Raw genomic sequence first — 19256 nt, 5'->3', positions numbered from 1 at the left:
CTAACATGTAGTCTATTTTTTCCATTATTTTGGGTTTGAACCTACTTGCAGTTTGTGGTGGAAATAGGTGTTAAACCCAAGCATGAACCCAAAAACCTATACATTTCTAAAATCTAGACACAATTCTGAATTTAGCAAGGGGTCATTTGTGTAGATTGCTCTTGTTGTCTTTTAAAGAAATTAATCATTGATATACAAATATTGAAAAGAAGTAGGTAATATAGCAAGTGTGAAAATGCTTTCATTAGTAATATTTTGCCCTGATGGCTTAGTCACAAAATTAAACACAAGGAGATGATGGACGGAGGGCTGAAACTTCCCAGGAATGCTTGTTTCCGGTCCAGGGAAGACATGGCTTGGCAGTTCAGGCTGGACTGTCCCCATGAGGCACAGGGTCAAGACTGATTTGCTCATAGCTGTGTCTGAACTGGGGTGGCAAAGTGAGCTAAAGAACGATGATGGATTCAACCCAGATCTGTGACTGGGGGTGAGTGTCTGAAAAGTTTCAGCGCTCCGTCCATCATCTCCTTGTGTTTGCTTAGTCACAAAAGTAGTATACAGTTACGGTCAGATCCTTCTGGTCGCAGTGATATTTAAAGTTTGTTGGTTGTTCAAAGACACACAATACCCAGTACTAACAACTGCTACACGCTACACGCTGGGGGTACGCACCGTACATACACGGGTGGGGGTACGACTCGAACGTACACGGGGGGGTTCGACTCGAACGTACAGGGGGGGTTCGACTCGAACGTACACGGGGGATTCGACACGTACACGGGTGTACATACAGGGGGGTTCGGCGCGTACGTACGGGGCCGGGGGGGGTACGGTGCGTACCGGGCCACCTACTCTGGTCGATTCGCGCCGTACTTCGCTTTTCCGGCACTTTTTGGGTGCCGTGAAAATATTGCCGTCCGGACTGCTGTCGGTTCGAATCGTAATTCCTGGGTCGTGAAACGCTGCCTGAAAGCGTACCGACGTCACGTCGCAGCATTCCCGGATCACATTCGTATGTATATTTTCGTCGGTCGGTGTTTTTTACGATTCGTACGGAAATGGTGTTTCCGTGCGAATCGTAATTCCATGTTTGTAAAGTTTTACGACCGGGTACGAGTCGGACGGGGAAAACGCTCCGACCGACGGTTCGTACCCGGTTTTTACCGGATCGTAATCGGCACCAGAATATTGAGTAAAAAATATCGAATTGCACAAATATCGTGGCAAAAATATTGTGGGTCAGGAATGTCGACAGACGAATTCTCGTGGTCAAGAATATCGATTTTAGGTAAGTAATATCGATTTAAAAAATATCGAAGTGTTTAATATCGTTTGCAAAAATATAGTTGTTAAAAATATCTATTTTTTATTAATGTTATGTGTTTTAGTATATACTTTATATGTGTGTGATGTTTGTTTTTTTGAATAAGAATTGTTTGCATTTTTATTATATGTGTTAAAATTGAGTAGTTAATGAAAAATGTATTTGAATTCTGCGTTTTTAGTTCTGTAGCGGGTTGTGGGTTTATAGGGGAATAGGGTGGGAAGTAATTTAATTATATAAAATGTATTGATTATTTTTAGTAGTTATTCTTTTTTTTTATTTGAAATTTGTGTTTTTAGTTCTGTAGCGGGTTGTGGTTTAATAGGGGAATAGGGTGGGAAGTAATTTAATTATATAACATTTCTTGAATAATTTGTATCCATTCATATTTATTTAATTGGGATGTTATATTGTTAAATATGTATATTAATTTATTATTAATTATTTAATAATTAGTTGTTAATTAATTTAAATTAATTGATTAGTAATTAATGTTGGTAATTCTGTAATTAATTTAAGGTGTGTGTTGTGGTGTTTATAGGTATAAATGGTGGGAAGGGTGGGAAGTAATTTATTTTTTATTGATGAATTATTAATTAGTTGTTAAATAATTTAAATTAATTAATTAGTAATTAATTATGGTAGATGTGTAATTCATTTTAGGTGTGTTGTAGTGTTTATAGGTGTAAAAAGTGATTTATTTTTTCATTGCTGAATTATAAATTAGTTGTTAATTAATTTAAATTAATTAATTAGAAATTAATTATTGTAATTGTGTAATTATTTTAGGTATGTGTTGTGGATAATATAGTGTTAATGAATGTGTACTCAATTAATGGTTTTTTTAAAATTAATAATATTTTTTAGATTCATTATTAATTATATTAATTATGGAAATACATTTAAATACAAATGTATTTTTTTATTGGTGTCGTGTTATAAGGTAGGAAATAAAATAAATACATTTATGTTTTAAATAATTTGTTTGTTTCTTAATATTTGCTCCTTTTAAATAAATATTGTTTAGAAATGTACTTATTTATTTATTTTATATAATAATTGTACCTTTTTGTTATATGTAATTAACATTATAATATGTGTTCTTTTTATATGTTTAAGATATTTAATCGTATATTTTTAAAATATTGTTTATTTATTTGTAAGATTATTTAATTTTTTTTCAATTATTTAAATGTTATTAGTAATTTTTGTTTCTCTGCTATCCAACACTTTCCCTACTGTTACACTCACTGGAGTATTTTTTACCCCGCATCTATCCGAAGCTTTCCCTACTGTTGCATTCACAGGTGTGGGAATCGTAATTTTTACCCCTCCACTATCCAGCACTTTCCCTACTGTTGCAATCCCTGGAATAGCAATAGCGGCTCCTCGAGGGAGTGCTGCGTGGCGGTGGGGCAGGGGGGAGAGGGGCAGGGTGGGGGGTAGTAAACTCCGGCATACGGCCGAACGGAGGTAAGTACAGAAATAAATAAATAAAACGAATTACATTGTGCACGCTGCATCGCCATTTGGCATTGCGGCATGCGCAATGTAATTTGTTTTATTTATTTATTTATGAACTTACCGCCATTCGGCCGTATGCTGGTGTTTACTACCCCTCACCCTGCTCCTCCCCCACCCCGCCTAACCGCCCCACAGCACTCCCTTGAGGAGCCACTACTGTGGAGTGGGAATACTAATTTTACCGCTCCGCTATCCAGCACTTTCCCTACTGTTGCACTCACTGGAGTGGGAATATAACTTTTACCCCTCCGTAATCCAACACTTTCCTTACTGTTGCACTCTTTAATTTGGGAATAGTCATTTTTACCCCTTCGCTATGCAGCACTTTCCCTATTGTTGCAATCATTGGAGTGGGAATGGTAATTTTTACCCCTCTGCTATCTAACACTTTCCCTACTGTTGCACTCTTTGGGGTGCAAATAGTAGTTTTTGCCCCTCTGCTATCCAACACTTTCCCTACTGTTGCACTCACTAGAGTGGGAATAGTAATTTTTAGCCCTGCGCTACCCAACATTTTCCCTACTGTTGTACTCACTGTAGTTACAAAAAGTGAATTTAATTCTTCCGCTATCCAACATTTACACTACTTTTGCACTCACTGGAGTGGGGATTTTAAATTTTACCCCTCCGCTATCCAACACTTTTCCTACTGTTGCACTCTTTGGAGTGAGAATAGTAATTTGTACCCCTCCGCTAGCCAAAATATTCCCTACTGTTGCACTCACTGGAGTTGGAATAGTAAATTGAAATATTTCGCTATCCAACATTTTACCTACTGTTGTATTTACTGTATTGTGAAATGTACATTTTAATTTAGTTTTAATAGTTTAATGTATTAAATATTTATAGAATATGTTTTTTTATTTTAAATTATTGATATATGTATATATTTAAGTTTTTCTATCATTTAAAAGTTTAAAAATGAAATAAAGATCATAGTAAATAAATTATTTTAAAGTTAATATATGTATTTGTATAAGCTATTATGTTTGTGTGATTATATTTTTTAAATTTAGTTTAGTTTTTTATATTTAGTTAAAATGTATATTTAAGGGCCGATTCCGATCATGGAAAAAGGCAGTACGAATAGTCGTACGGAGCGTTTTCTCCGTACGACTCGTACCAGGTAAACTCAGTCTACAACCTAGGAAGTACGATTCGTACAGAAAGCCTTTTTCTGTAAAAATCGTACAAAAGACCGTACAGCAAAAAAATACCCACGATTCCGATCCGGAACTGCTTGTACGCGACGTCCGTACGTATTTCAGCAGTGTTTTCCGGCCCAGCAAGTACGATTCGTACAAACGTCACTACGTACCTCGCTGTGACTATGGGAGCGAAAAACTGCCGGAAAAGCAGAACCGTACGCCACGGAGCCCCGGTAAGAACGTACAGCCATGAACCCCATCGTACGTGTCATCCCGGTCCTCTTGGCCTACGACCTGGTGCACCGCACCCGACGCACACGCTGCAGAAGGTGAGAACAACACCCAGGGGCCAGGGTGGTGAGGGCCAGGAAACATACCCCATACGCAAACACAAACCTAGAATATGGAGGCCATACATTACCACCAGGGTCTGGTCACTTGGGTGGGCGTGGTCAGCAACCCCTGCATACTGCAACAAGGAAGTGGACGTGTACGGTGCGTACTGCATGTACCCCTACGCCACCATGACAACAGTGGTACGGACCGTACCCACGCGTGAATGCGTGGCTTACGGTGCGTACCACACGTACCCCTACGGCACCAGGATAACAGTGGTACGGACCGTACCCACGCATGAATGCGTGGGTACAGTGCGTACCACACGTACCCCTACGGTGCCATGACAACAGTGGTACAGACCGTACCCACGCATGAATGCGTGGGTACGGTGCGTACCACACGTACCCCTACGGCACCATGACAACAGTGATACGGACCGTACCCACGCATGAATGCGTGGGTACGGTCCGTACCACACGTACCCCGTTACGGCAGCAGGAAAATTTGGATACGAGACGTACACATGCCAGGAATGTGGGCATAGAGGACTGGCCCAGAATGTTACCTTCAAATTGTTGTGTGTGTAGGTCCTGGCCAGCAGTGTACAGCTCCAAGGGGGTGTGTGGGTGGGTGCAGAGGCCTCCCAGCAGTGGACAGACATATGAGGGGTGGGTGCATATCACTACCAGCAGTGGACAGGAATATGGGGTGGGTGCAGAGGACGCCCAACAGTGGACAGAGATATGGGGGTGGGTGCAGAGGACTCCCAGCAGTGCCCAGACATATAAGGGGTGGGTGCATAGGACTCCCAGCAGTGGACAGAGATATGAGGGGTGGGTGCAGAGGACTCCCAGCAGTGGACAGACATATGGGGGTGGGTGCAGAGGACTCCCAGCAGTGGACAGACATATGAGGGGTGGGTGCATATCACTACCAGCAGTGTCCAGACATATGAGGTGTGGGTGCAGAGGACTCCCAGCAGTGGACAGACATATGAGGGGTGGGTGCATATCACTACCAGCAGTGGACAGACATATGAGGGGTGGGTGCATATCACTACCAGCAGTGGACAGACATATGAGGGGTGGGTGGAGAGGACTCCCAGCAGTGGACAGACACATGGGGGTGGGTGCAGAGGACTCCCAGCAGTGGACAGACATATGAGGGATGGGTACATATCTCTACCAGCAGTGTCCAGACATATGAGGGGTGGGTGCAAAGGACTCCCAGCAGTGGACAGAGATATGGGGGTGGGTGCAGAGGACTCCCAGCAGTGCCCAGACATATGAGGGGTGGGTGCAGAGGACTCCCAGCAGTGGACAGAGATATGAGGGGTGGGTGCAGAGGACTCCCAACAGTGCCCACACATATGAGGGGTGGGTGCAGAGGACTCCCAGCAGTGTGCAGACATATGAGGGGTGGGTGCAGAGGACTCCCAGCAGTGGACAGACATATGAGGGGTGACTGCATATCACTACCAGCAGTGTCCAGACATATGAGGGGTGGGTGCAGAGGACTCCCAGCAGTGGACAGACATATGAGGGGTGGGTGCAGAGGACTCCCAGCAGTGGACAGACATATGAGGGGTGGGTGCAGAGGACTCCCAGCAGTGGACAGACATATGGGGGTGGGTGCAGAGGACTCCCAACAGTGGACAGACATATGAGGGGTGGGTGCAGAGGACTCCCAGCAGTGCCCCACTCCCAGGAGGATGGATGTCATGCACACACTGCATGACACACCACATGTGGGTGTGAGGACATAAAACACATGCATACCCACCCATGGCAGATGCCCCACAATACACACCCCGATTTCATGCCAACAGACTGTATAGTCATGGAAATGCATACTAAAAAAAGTTAGCCAAGGGGAGCACACACTGTCACGCACATCACAGGAGTGATAGGAATGTCCAGGTGCTGGTCCAGCAACCCAGATGTTGTCTCTCATGTAAGAAATAGGGTTCACTGCGACTAGATACAATGCCCACAATTGTGAGTCAGGTGCCCAAATACCCTGCATTACACGTGCCATTTGTGTGTCAGGCCGTGATTACACACATGCATAGTGCTGAAAAGGGGCAATTGGTCCCGAATGCCATTCCCTACATACACAAAACACAAGTACAGTGACTGGCAAGGATGGCGCTGATGATTCAGCAGGAGACATCGGTGAGCATGCATGGCCATTGTTGAAGGGATCCGTCACCAACAAAGGATATGTTGACACAGGTCAGCACAACAATTGTGCAACTGTTTGCAGGGAACATGTCAGGTGCCACAGAGGAAGGACCACTCCTTGGGACAATGTCTCACAATCCAAAGGAACACACACTACCAATTAATGTTTTCACAGACATTGTGATGACACACAGATACCATGGTCCACCTCATGACCATCATACTAAAACATTTCTCATAACCCTAACACATTACCAGAACACCAACTTCATGGGCCTCATCACCAACATCAAGTACCTGAAATGCAATAGTGTGGAAACTAAATGAAAAGGCTTTATTCAGCACACCAAAAAATAATTGTAAGAAGACACTATTTACAAAGGCCAATGGCCAGTCTATGGTTCGAGTCCAAGGGTGGATGTATGCGACTGTGTCTACCCCTACCTTGCCTGCACAAAGTCACCTCAAGGTTTGTTGACCGGGGGGGCATCATCAGTGGGAGTACCAGGCACCGCAGGGACAGGAGTGGGTTGGGTAGGTGTGGTGGGTGCAGGGCTGGACGTATCCACCCCAGGGGGTGGGGCAGCGCCAAAGGTGGTGGTGAGCAGCTTGCTGCACACTGCTACCAGGGCATCCAGAGGAACCCCTGCACCGGAAGAAACACCAGGGCCAACGGAGGGGGGGTGTCCGAGGGATGGGGTGCAGCGCTCTTGGGGGAGGTGGTGGACAAGGGGGGGACTCAACTCCCCTGGCCGGAGACTTCCTCAACAGCTTGCGGGGTGGTGTCACAGTGGGGCTGAGGGACAGACTAGCCATGTAGTTCTCTTTGGGTGACATTTTGGCAGGCGAGTGGATTTGGAGGAAGTGTGTCGTGAGGACTGCGGACTCTGTCTGTGGCTGCGTGGCTGCTGTTTGCCCCCAGACCCTGTGGGTGTGACTACATCCCCCTGAGTGTGCGTGCCAGGAGGTGTGCGCTGTGCCTTAGTTGGGGGTGTGCTGGATGTGTCTGTTGGGGTGTGTGCCTGTGACTGTCTGTGTGTGCTTTGGACAGGCATGGGAGAGGGCAGTGTGGATGGGTCCGGTGTAGGGGGGGGAACGGAGCGCCGCAGGAGAGACACTGCTTCCGTCAGTGAAGAGTCCATAGACCGCAGAAACCTGCGTTGCTCAGTCATCGTTGAAGACATGCCCTCCACGAACGACACCAACTGTGTGAGCAGTCTAGTGTGTTCATGGAGGACATGCAGCATCGATGCCTGACCAACCTGCAACTGCCGCAGTGTGTCCACAGACTCTTCACTGAGGGCAGCAGGGGTGACAGGGGCAGGGGCTGCGGTGCCTGGTCCGAAGGAGACATGGTGGGACCCTGCACGGACAGAAGGGACGGGAGCAACTGGGAGGGCGGAGATGGCAATGGAGGAGGCGGGTACAGATGGTGGGATGCTGCCAGATGTTGTTGCATCCTCCGCCTCCTCAAGGATGTCAGCCTGGGACCTGTCGGTGTCGTACATGCTCTCGCCTCCGGACAGGTCCTCCGACTGACTCCCCTCGCCCTCCGTGCCACTGTCTCCTGCTGACTCCACAGCACTGGTGGCACTGTCGCTGGGTCCCTCCTCAAGGTCCACGCAGGTGTCTCCCTCGCTTGTGGATGATGATGTTGTGGGCAAGAAGAAGAAACCAGAAAGCATCAGTCACATGTATACATCTGACACATTAGCACAAGAACAATTGGTCACAGTGCATATCAGGCAATGCATCATGAGTTACAGCTGGATTACTCTGCACATATGTAAGCCCTGTACTGCCCAGTTGGTAGACCCACCATGCCACTTTGACACCAGGAAACTCAATACACAAAAGGCCACAACTTGAATGAGCAATACATTGAGAAGTTAGTGTCTGTGAACCGGTGAGCACAGCAATACAATGAAGTCATGACACCTCTTGTTTACCCTGAAATAAACAGGAGTGGTGCACTCAAGGTAAACTAACACACCTCAATACTTAAGGTGTCACCACACTCAGAGATCTGTAAGTCCCTTGGAACACAAAACGAACAGATGTTGGTACCTTGGGACTCACAATACTTTAACCAATCTACATGTTTGGGATGTGCCAATTGGCCATTTCGTGAAAAGAACACTGATGTGCCTGCATGCAAGATGTTGCACAAGGCAGTGCACACAAAAGTACATTGACACTGTCATTGAAGAAGCTGGCACCTTTTCGGAGGAGCCACTGTTAGAAATAGATGGTGTTGCAGAAAGTACATATACATGGGCACACGGAGGTCTTGAAGTCTTGACACTCGTTAGTTTGTATCACCGACAACTAATGAGTCTCACTAAATCAAGACCACCGTGGGAACATGTATATGGAGAATCTGCAACACCATTTATTTATAACAGTGGCTTCATTGAACATGTGCCAGCTCATTCCATGACAGTGTCAATGTACTTTTGTGTGCACTGCCTTGTGTGACATATTGTATGCAGGCACATTAGTGTTCTTAACACAAATCAACAAATTTCCACATGTGAAACATGAACAACTGTTGACAAGTGCTGTGAGTGCCAAGGTACAATTCATGAAGAGTAACAACTTGAATCATGTCAGTTGTCACCAGGCCATCCGTCACCTGATTACACAGTTGGCTACACATATGACCTACTGCCTGTCATCTGGAGTGGTACACATGTCCACACCCAGGACAATGCATAAGCTAATGGGCCTGCAATTGGTTGGTAAAAAAGACCAGCTGTACTGTGGGGACACTCGCATGGCAAGCCAGAATGTACACACAGATGTCAGCACACAAAGTCCAAACTGCGTTGCATCTGAACCACACACGTGCCAAAAATGTATGAGCAGGATTCTTGTTGGTAAAAAAATGACACAGGCTGCAAAGCACGTACATTAAACACTGGCCAGCATCACAGGGGCAATGCCCAGTGTATTTTAGTCCAGGCAATTCTCACACACAAGTCAGACCTGGCAAGGAAAAATCAGGGTTGCACATGTATGCCTCTCGCGCACCTCCCCAATACCTGAGTCAATGTGATTTATACAGATCAAGAAGTGACACCTCTTATTCAGGGTTACAACAACTGTGCTAGAAAAATTGTTTCATTGACACCACATCACCTTGTGGGGCTGACAACACATATTTGTGACAAACAACCATCAACAGATTGTTGTGAATAGCCACACAGGCACTGCCCAGTGTGAGTATGCACAAGCAAAATGGTGTATCCCTGTCCAGTGGACACATGTAGCACACATTAACAAAATCCAAACTAGGCCAGGGAACAATGCCTCAGAGGCAGACCTATGCAGCACACACAGGGAATGTGCACAGTGTTGGATGACACACATGATTAGGAGGCCAGGGTGTCTCAGGGGACTGTAGTGGACACACTGCTCCATGGTCCTGGAATGAGCTGACTCTACCATGTTCAACCGTCATGGCACTATGCATATCTCACACTCATGCACATCATGTCTGAGGCCACAACATTGCTCATGCATGCTGCAAGGGTGTCCAGTTGAAAGCTCACACTCCTGTGTTGAGAATCAGCATCAGTGACAACAACTATGGACCCCCAACATAGTGAACAGGTCATGGCACAGGCAAGGTACCGACACAAGTCACAGACCACCCTCCCACATGATGCAGAAAGCAATGTGCACTTAGATGTACTGGCACCCTAGATGACCATGTGCAAATGTGATTACACACACACCAGGGGACACATGTCAAGGAGAGGAAGTGCATTTTTTGGGGACAGAAAATGCACTGCACATATGAACTCTGGGAGTGTATTCATGCAAAATAGCACTTCCTAAAGCTGGCGACACATAACACGACAAAAAGCCATGTACCTACCCCCTCCTTGCTGCAGTCTCTTCTGTAACTGCCTATCGAGGTCAGGGAAGACCACTGCCAGGACATGTTTCATGTGGTGGGTCAGGTGTCGGCGGCCGCCATGGGGGCGAGGAGGAGGGAGCTTGAGCTGGACCCGGGTGATCCGACAGGTCCAGCACTGGATGTCCTGCCACCTCTTGCGGACCTGGGCCAGCTGCCGATCAGGCCCCCCGCAGTCCTCACGGCCCTGACGACATTGGTCCAGATCACCCCCTTCTCGTAGGCAGTTACCTGTCAGGATGACAATGTGACACAACATCAATAAACCTGCTCCATGTCCCAGAGACACACATTATAACATCTTTGAAATGTTGAACAGGGCATAGGATGCTGACATGAATAGCCTCATTCACAACATGAAATTGGCCTGTGTGCAAACGCCAATGCAGTACATGGCATTGAAAGTCTACAGGTGGCATGAGGGGTGCAAAACACACAATGAACATGCCACACACTGTGCAGCACATGCAACAGCAGGCTGATGGGCAGCACATGCCATGCAGTCACATGTCCCACTCCACTGACGCACCCTCAGCAGACTAGACAGACACACCCAGCCACAGATCACTGGCCTGTCATTGACAATAGCGGATACAACCCTCACTCTGTACATGTGCCATTTGTCAGGGGGGAGTCACAGGTGTCGTCCTAGCTCTGCAAGTCAGACACAAAGCACGGCTCACTTGTCACATCAGATCGTTAGATCAGTAGCCTCCAACATGCAGCTGTGGTGCAACACTTCACATAGACACTCACCCACATGACAAGGAACATTCACACACATCAATGTCCATGAGGTCGTACACGTCATTTGGACACTCTCACCGCAGGTCCACTCAACTCGTACACATCTGTGGGTACAGTCACCTGTCACACCGGGAGGACCACTGAATCACCTCAGGACAACAGGAATACAAGCCCCCAAGGATTAACCAGGCTGAATGTCTCATGCACTATGCAGTGAAAGTCACTGTAAGCACCATGCAAGTGAGGGGTGCATACAGGAACTACATGATGCTCTGCATGAGAGACATAAGCATGCCCCCCCGGGACACACTCTGAACAACATTGCATGTCAGTCCCACCTGGACACAATATTGACAGTCACACAACAGGTGCATAGGCAAAGGTAGTGGACTCAGCACTCACCTGCTCCCCTGGTCTCCCATACAGGCTGGTGTACTGTGGGAGGAGGACGTCCAGGAAGGCCTGATTCTCCTCCTGGGTGAATGGCTGGGCCCTCTCCACAGCACGAGACATGGTCCAGGGAAGCAGAGGCAGCAGCAATGTTGTCGACAGGAAAGTTGTACAGGCAAGTGCCCTCTCATGGCTTCTGGCTGGCTTATATCTGTCTTGCTGAGGGGCATTCATTTTGAGGAGTACATAGTGATTGGTCAGAATCATTCGCATCTTACGTTTACTCCAATACCTTTAAAACATACACCAGTGACAGCATTTACATCGTTCAAATTTAGAGCATCATGTCAAGTCAACAACCACTTTGCAACATTGTATTTTGTGGCCAACTGACTTTTCCAGGACACCTGATGGAAATATTTGAAGAGAAAACTCGGTATCTATGACAACCAGCATGCATTTAGGGCCTAATACTTGTCCCTTATGTGTCCCCTATGTTATTTTGAAAGCCACACACAGGTACGGTGCGTTTCACACGTACCCCTACGGCACCAGTTGCACAGTGCGTTTGACACGTACGTGTAGGCACTGGTAGTACACGTACGTGTACAACTAGTGCGTACACATACTTGTACACGTACGTGTAGGCACTGGTAGTACACGTACGTGTACAACTAGTGCGTACACGTACTTGTACATGTACGTGTAGGCACTGGTAGTACACGTACGTGTACAACTAGTACGTACACGTACTTGTACACGTACATGTAGGCACTGGTAGTACACGTACGTACGCACTGGTAGTATACGTACGTGTATTACCAGTGCCTACACGTACGTGTACAAATAAGTGTATGCACTAGTTGTACATGTACGTGTACTACCTTATTACAAGTACGTGTACGCACTAGTTGTAGACGTATGTGTACTACACTAGTACACGTACGTGTACTACCAGTGCGTACACATACGGGTAGGCATTTCACACGCTTACAATGGTAATACAGCCGTACACATGCCAGGAATGGAGGGCTACGAGTCGCACATGGATGTCCATCAAGTACTTGTCATTGCATACTTTCATGTGCAGGCCCTAGGTGTGTTAGCCAGTGATATTGCACAGGTCCTCTCATCTAGATGCACAATTGATGTGTTCTGACCTGTGGACACATGTCATGTGTGATGGGGCACGATGTGGCACACATCACCTTGACACTTGCCACATGTGTGTCTGTAGTCCAACTGTGTCATGCATAGCAGCAGTGGGTGGCACAGTCATCAACACCCGCACCTGTCTCCTGATGCCAGGTACAGGGACACTTTATCAACTGACCTGTCGCGATCAGCGTGCCCCTTTGGGACTATGTCAGGTGTGTGTCATGCGTTCCCATGAGCTTCATGTCAGTGTCCCGTCAACGGCATCTGCTGTTGGTGCATCCAACAGGGGTCTGTGTGGAGATGGGCATGTAACACATCTACGCACACCATGCCACATGTGGATTCCCAAGGCTGTAGGGTCTGTGTGCATGGGACATCATATATTTTCAGTCATACATGTGTTTGTTGTCTCAATGGCTGTGTCTTTGTGTTGTCACGTGTACCTCTTCATCGCACTGTGTTTGATATGTACATTTGACATTCCATGTGACCTGTGCTTGTACCTTGCAGTCAGCTGTCTGGATGAGATGACATCCTTCAAATGCAGCTATGTGGTTGTGTGTCACTCCGGTCATATCTGTGGCTCTTCACTCAGACTAGCCCCCAAATCATTTCAGGGCATGTCATGTAGACTTGACAATCAACAGGTGTATCAGGCTTTTTGTAGGAGTGCCAGCAAACTGGCATCTGTGTCCTGGATGTATTGCACACCTGATGTGTATTAGCAGTGTAGCATGTGCTATGTTCATTGACATTGTTGTTTGCCGACTCTCAATCTTCATTCTTCAAAACTATGTTTTGCAGGGCACCACCTGTCCCAAGACTAATGCCATACTTGGCAGCCATGAGGGAACATGCCTGCATCTGCCAATACAGATTCACTCAACAGTTGATTGAGGACCTGACAAACAAGCTGGCACCACACCTCCAACCGCAACACAGGTATCCTACTGCGCTGACCCCCAAGATGAAGGTGATGGCAGCCTTAAATTTTTTTGCCACAGGTACGTTTCAATTGACCACAGCTGATGTGGGTGGGATGTCCCAGTCTATGTTCAGCCGTGTCCTGCTTGATGTTTTAGCAGCCATGTTGGAGCACCTTGATGAATTCATCAAATTTCCAACTCCAGAGGGGTTGAGGGATGTCAAGGGGGATTTCTATGCCCTGGGTGGGATGCCTCATGTAATTGGGTCCATTGATGGTACACATGTGGCTTTGGTAATCATCCTCCTGCCATCAGGCAAACCCTAAGCACACACACAACACCTTCGCATGCTGAGTGTGCTACTGCAGCTGCCTACACAGTACTGCCCAGCCTACCAGACCCTGTCAGTACAACCAGGTTATGTGCCTCCTACTCCACACCCACTCCATCCACCAGCACGCCATTGGACTCTGTTACCTCCTCAACACTACAGCCCCACACATCACCTTCATGACAGTAACCTGGACAAAAGCATCCTCAGCACATGACGTCTTCATTGCCATCTCAGACGGATCCAAGATCACCCGCAGGGATGCCAACACCAATCTCGGGAGCTGAATTGCTAATTATTCACAAGTACACCCTCAGAGTCACAAGTCCGGGTTCGCAGCAACACCCTAGCAACCTTCGGAGTAACACTCATCTACAGATCTGCAGGCCTACATCCACAATTCCGCTAAGCCATCAACAAGTACATCTTCACGCAAGCCCTCACCTCCACAGGCTACATGTGGCTGGAGGCCAGTAACTTCTTGCTGGAGGGGACACACACCACCATCCATCATTGGTCTATCAATATCTGAATCCACGTCTCCAACAAGCAACACAGTGCCACACACCCCGCTACCGATCCCCCAAAGATGCTTGATGTAAGTCGCCACAGACAAGCTTTGTGGGACACACAAAACAACACCACCGCCACACCCTGCAAACTCACACACCGGATCAGCAACTGATCCAACAATCTTGCCACATTGACGGACTTTCCTGTGAAGCACAACAACAGTTAAGGCACCTGGGACAAGGCAGACCTACTGGACTCCTACAGACCTAGCCGGACTCTTGTGCAAACCTTGCAACACAAAGAGACATAATTTTCCTTACAGACCTGGAAAACACCACACACAGCCATCACCATATCATCAGCAAGGACAAGTGGAGATACTTCAGATAGTGCCGAGACACCCAAACACACGACATCAAGGAGCTCATCAGCATCATGAGTGAACTGACAGCAGATCTCCATCCAAGACACCCCACTCTTGCAAGGCAGATCTTATCCCTTGCAACTTTGTACCACTGCAAGCTCATGGCCATACACAACAGCCTTGGCACACAGAGGCAGACAGCACTATTATCCGCTGGACAAACCCCCCTCAGGTCATGGACTCCCGTCAGCAGCAAGTACACAACCGGGATCATGTGCACCATCCACTCTGGCTCTCCATCAGGCCCCTTCCCACACAACATTTCAACCACATCATTCGCTATCCTTGAAGCCCACGTCCAGCGCGTCATGAATGTCTCCTTTGAGTTAGCCACATTCCATGGCTGCAGGAGGCATGCAGAGCCCCAGGCCCTTCTTAAACAACAGACGGCAGTACCGCAGGATCTCCTGGTACATCACCCTACTTCCCTACCCAGCAAATGTCACCAGGAAGACACTCAACAAGCAACTGACCAATTTCCTACATGCAACCAGCTCCAGCCAACTGGCACCAGACCGTTTTACACAGTAATCACACCACTGCAACCGTCATCATTGCCACCACCAACAACTACTTTGCCCTGCTTAACAATGGTGAGGCCACCACTTTTGACCTCCCAACGGCATTCTACACCATGTGCCAACACACTGTCAGCTCACACATCTCCAACACTGGTATCCAGAGGAGGGCCCAGGATTCAATCAGGAAGTAGCTCACCAGCAAGGCCCAGGGAGTCTGCCTCCACCCTGCAACATGTAGTACACTGGGGTCATCTGGCCCATGCCACAGGGCTCTTCTCTCAGCGTGACGATCTTCAATGTCTCCATGACCCCCCCTCTCCACCATCACATGCGCACACAACCTCATCATCATCTGGTATGCCATTGACACCCAACTGCTCCTCAAACTCACCAAAGAGCCAGCCATTGCCAGATCCAAACTTCAAGAGGGCATGAGATCCGTTGATGAATGGCTGAACATCAGCCGGATCTCTGACATATTATCGACAGACACATTATCGAACTACACAAATATCGCATCAAATATATCGACATAAAAAATATCGACATTGTATACTTATTTAAAAAACTACACTAATATCGACACTACAATATCGTAATACAATTATATCGATCACACAAAAATCGCACACATAAATATCGCAATACTAAATATCGACATGAGTAAATAAATATGACACATGTCACAAATATCGATAACCAAAATATAGACATCAATAATATTGTTTTTTTTAAATATATCGACAATTCTAATACTAATAAAACCAATACTTTAAACAACATAAAGACAATATTTTCCGAAAACATACATTTTCAAATGAGATTCTACTTAAACATAAACATAACATTTATAACGATCTCAATATTTAACAACATTTTTAAAAAACACTGAAATAATTATCACATTGGCATTTCGACAATTACAACACATTATAAACAATCTTTTTATATATAATTATTTAAAACTCTCCTCCTTTAAAACTAAATATACTCTTACTTAGCATTTTCCATAAAAGGAAACCAATTAACTAAAAAAAATTCAAACCATCCAATAGAAAGGCCACATACAGAAAACAACCAATAACATTCAAGAAACAATTTAAAACCACTATATAAACCAATTAAAACAAGTCTTCTACTGTGCCTTAAACCAAAGCATTGAACAAAGAAGAAACTCTGCTAAACAGAAGAAACCTACATCCTACTACTATTCTAAAAACATAAGTAAATATTCTTTTCTAACTAAACTGCCAAATTAAACTAAAACACTAATTTATCTTTACTCAAATAAATAACTAACTTATATATTCCATCTCTTTATGTTTCCACTACAGATATTACTCCAAACAGCTAAAGAAAATATTGAAGATTGCCAGAAAAGACTCACTAAAAAGTAAGTATACTATCAAAATACTTTATAAAATATTAATTAAATCCTACTCAAACCACAAAACATCCTAAACCCCTAAACAAATCCATGTTCTCTTTTTTAAGTTTTAAAAAACCTGTATAAATTAACACCTATAGTCTATACCACTGGGCATGAGGGAAGGCTCTGTTTGCTTAGGGAGAGGTTGGGCTACTGCATCTTATTTATTAGGGAGGAGGGGCACATGGTAAGAGGGGTAGGGGACGGGGGTACATTGACATGTGGTGGGGGAGGGGGGGGGTAGAGAACTGGGTGGGAAGGTTGTTCCTTCTCCTGAATAATTGGTCTTGATGATAAATGTGTGGTACTTCCGGGACAGGTGAAGGCGGGGGAATGTTTGTTGAGTTGTTGATTTGTAAAACAATAAAATACGTTTCAACAAAAAAAATATAGTCTATACCAAACAGCAATACCACCCCACTTAAAAAACTAAACCAACCAAAACAATATATGTCCTTTAACTTTCAGAGACTACATCCACTAAACAGCATTTTGTCTACAAACAACATCTTCATTCAAATACAACCAAAAACACTTGGTAAGTATATATAAAAAAGTAGTTTGTTTCCTATTTTTATAGAAATATATAAAGTACTATTGCATATATTTTCAGATACATTTTTTCCAGATTTCTAACACATCACGATGACAGAAGAAGCCCAATTTATAACTTCGCAGAAAGGAAAATTCCTATTGTGTTACATGGGTTACACATACACCCAAGAAAAGCAGACGGACCGAAAAGTGAACTGGAAGTGTTCTAAATATTATTCGAACAAATGCTACGGACGAGCAACAACAAGAGAAACAACTGTACTATATACAAGAGAGCATAACCATCCACCCAATCTCTCTGAAATAGAAGTCAGATCAACCCTCGAAAATATCAAAGAATTAAGCACTGGTTCACAAACTGCTACAAGTGTAATCCTAAAAGAACTATTACCTAGAGTGCCCAAAGAAGCAAGGGGCCAATTACCATCAATTGCTTCTATAAAAAGAACTATTGCTAGGACCAAAAAAGCAACCACGACAACTATACCATCCCCTAAAACTTTTCAAGATATCATCATTCCACCAGAATTAACTATCACCCACAATAATGAACCTTTTATTTGTTTTGATAACAAAAGCACAGAAAAAAGAATCATAATGTTTGCTACTGCAAACAATATAACTAAACTCCAACAATGCCAAACATGGATGATGGATGGCACCTTTACAATATGCCCAAAACCATTCTACTAGATTTACACAATACACGGTCAATATCACAACACTTCCATACCTTTAATTTATGCACTATTACCTAACAAACAAAACACAACATATAATGAAATGCTAGGAAAACTAAAACAAGAATCAAATGATTTTTACCCTCAAAGAATTATCATAGACTTTGAGCAAGCCATGATAAATTGCATTCTAAAACTGTACCCCCATACAGCTATCCAAGGATGTTACTTCCATCTAAACCAATGTATATGGAGACATTTACAAAAATCTTCACTAAGTGTAGAATATGCCACTAACATAAGTTTTGCACATCAAATAAAACTTCTAACAGCCCTAGCTTATGTACCAACCACAGATGTTGCAGAACATTACAATCTTTTATTAGAAAGTCCATTCTACAAACAAAATGAAGTAAAGTTATCTCCCCTATTAGATTATTTTGAAGATACCTGGGTGGGGAGACTACACAGATCAGGCCATAGACGTCAGCCCAAGTTCCAAATACCTTGGAGGAATGTATATGTAAGTACACTCAACCAACAAGCCAAAACTAACAACGCCGTCGAGGGCTGGCATAATGCATTCCTAACTTCTACTGGGAGAACAACTCCAACACTACAAAAACTACTAATTGCCATACAAAAGGAACAAAGTTTCCAAGAATTAAGAATGCAACAATCTGTCCTACAATTAAAACTAAAACAATCTAGACAAACTACTCAAATGTATAATTACCTACAACAACAGGTACAGCTATACCCATCCACAAGAGGACTTGAGTACTTAAATATAATAGCTCAAACTCTCTTCTAAACCCTTTCCTAAATATTAACCCACAATTCTACTAAAACAACTATCACAACATAAATAAACCACTTTATTATATCACCTATTTAATTATGTGGTCTAAAATATATAAATAAATTATATCGACATATATTTAGACAACATAATTAAACAAACCAAGTACACAACAACAATATTAAATATATAAGGTTTGGCCACCAACAATTAAAATATTTAAATGAACTTACCTGTGTAGTTGCTCCAATGGGATAATAACATTCCTTACAAATAAATCCAGGTAGTTCAAAATCCATAGGTATAAAAAAAAAATCCAAATAAAATGTAAAAATACAAC

Source organism: Triturus cristatus, chromosome 6, assembly GCF_964204655.1.
Source record: "Triturus cristatus chromosome 6, aTriCri1.1, whole genome shotgun sequence".
Lineage (NCBI taxonomy): Eukaryota > Metazoa > Chordata > Amphibia > Caudata > Salamandridae > Triturus > Triturus cristatus.
This window is presented reverse-complemented; position numbering follows the sequence as displayed.